Genomic DNA, 2348 nt, shown 5'->3' on the forward strand with positions numbered 1-2348 from the left:
TCACAGTCTCGCGGGAGGAAGTACGACTCACAAATGAGCGATGACGTGTCACTTCTTTATCCTGTATTTGTGCGTGTGATTCATCCGCTCTTGGTTTGTCTTTGCCCGAAACAGGAATAAGGCCCAAGCGTATCAGAGATCCAAGAGTGGTAACAGGGACAAAGTTTTGACTGTAAATACAATTAAGAATAGTGTTTACCAGTGTAAGATACTCTGTTTTCTAATCACTGCTTTGTTGTGGCAGGCATGGAGGCCCTGGAGACGGCGCTAGGATACTGGGAGGACGCCCTGGCAGCCTACACGGCTGGGGTGACGGGGGGAGTCGCCCTCACTCCAGGACGAGGCAGAGTTCACGGCGCTCCTCCAGAGGGTGATCGACGACGCCTACAGCCTGCAGGACCAGTGTGAACACCTCTTCCTCCACCAGGTTAGGCTGGCGCAGGGCCTGTAATGCATTATTCTGCCTTTAGGTATTATGATAAGAATTGTGTAATAAGTATTATAATAATAGCTGCCTAAGGGTTTATTATTAATTCTCACTATCTGAATTTATATGCAATTTAAACAATTAGCTAAGGCCGCTTCCCTCCGCAGCATTCTGTGTTATCCGGTCCTCCAGCGTCACTCGGTGCCCTCAGACGTCGCGGCGGAGGCCAGCGAGCGGCGCACACTCACCTCGGCGTCCTCCTACGAGTCCTTCGTGTCCGCCTCAGGGGATGTGAGTGCCCGGGATGGCTTCGTAGTTGTTATCATCCTCCACTCTGTATTTTCCATGATAATTCGTACATTGTACGTGTCTCTAGTATATGTATCGAAAAGCAACGAGTCTTCGCCCAGTTGTGTGAAGATATGAAATTATGACTTGTGTTCTCGCAGATTGCCGACTTGAGGGACTTGGAGGAGTTCGACGAGGCACAGTACCCGCTGTACATGGCAGCTCTCAAACAGCATGAAGACGGAGGTATTCCTTACGGTGAGTACGGGGAAGCTAAGGGACGAGGTGGAGTGTAAGGTGATGGTTGTGTGTGATTTAGTATACACTATATTTATTTTCGCAATATTCGTTCGTGCAGAGGCAGATGTTTATATGGGTATAATGCAGATTTGATTAGTATGTAACTGTGATAAACAGAACTACGTAAAAAAAAAAAAAATAGAAGCAAGGAGATTGATGCTTATGTATTCAGCTCCTCTGTCACCTGTCTTATAAAGCTGCTGATTTTTGTTTTCAGGGACGTTCGAACAGATCGAGTGAAGTGCGGCAGCGACGTGGAGTATATCTGCAAAGTCCATTGCATTCGCCTAGCATGTCAGCTGCTTTTCGGCCAGGAGGAGACGAGGCAGTTCTTCATCGACTCCGGCAGACAGATTATCGCTGGTCTTCTTGTTCGAACAGATAAAGTACGAGGACAGCTTAAGCTCTGTTTATGCTGTCCTTAATTAAAACTTGAAATCCGTAAACGAATGCTTCTTCTGCTCAGCTTCATAGACCTGAGGATCTAAGCTGTGATTCGAAAGAGTTGTTTCATTCGCTGGTTAACTTATTCGGCACGACTGTACTTTTTCCATATTGCGGAAGCAGTAATGCAAAGTACTTTTGACAGGACCCCAAGGACGTGCTGCTGGCCTATGACGAAATGCTGGAATTCCTCTCGGACTGCGACGGGGGGCCGTGGAGGGCGAGCTGCAGGGCCGAGGAGTCAAGGCTTTGACCTTTTACGATATTGTGTGTGACTTCATTCTCATGGACGCCTTTGATGATCTCGAGAGCCCGCGTCGTCCGTGACGCGGTGGTGCAGAACAGATGGCTGTTCTATGGCTTTAAAGAATCGGTAAGGAAGAGTTTGATATTTGTGAAAGCATTCCGGTTAAGACTAGCAATTTTGGAAGCCCATTTACGACTCAGCTCAAAAGTACTTGTCATGACTGACATGGTAATGATATCAAAAGTAAAACATAAATGCCAAGAGACTAATCAAGGAATCCTGAGAGCACTACACAATTTGAAGCTGTTTTAGATTAACCTTTATTAAATTAGCCGCCTCTGAATTTAAAAAGTTTGGATTCCTGGAACCCCTTCTTGCAGGCGCTGTCGACCGCGGTGTGGAGCGTCCTTCGCGCCAAAAGGCGGATGTTGAAATACCAAGATGGCTTCATTGCGCACTTCTATGACGTGTCGGAACACTTATCTCCCGTCCTCGCCTGGGGATTCTTGGGACCAGATGAAAATGTTAAAGAATTATGCACTTTCTTCAAGGTAAAGTCGTTATTATTCTAGGAAGTAAGGTAATGCTTCAGAGTGTTTAGATTTCTAGTGGAATCACCGTTAAAGATTTCGTTTTCACAGT

General features: G+C 46.5%; 1 pseudogene; it reads left to right on the forward strand.

Moving 5' to 3' along the window:
- The first annotated feature begins 246 nt into the window (after positions 1-246).
- On the forward strand, positions 247-2279 carry LOC119586046 (annotated as a pseudogene).
- Positions 2280-2348: the final 69 nt, after the last annotated feature.

The sequence above is a fragment of the Penaeus monodon genome, chromosome 20 (genome assembly GCF_015228065.2).
Source record: "Penaeus monodon isolate SGIC_2016 chromosome 20, NSTDA_Pmon_1, whole genome shotgun sequence".
In the NCBI taxonomy this organism is placed as follows: Eukaryota; Metazoa; Arthropoda; class Malacostraca; order Decapoda; family Penaeidae; genus Penaeus; species Penaeus monodon.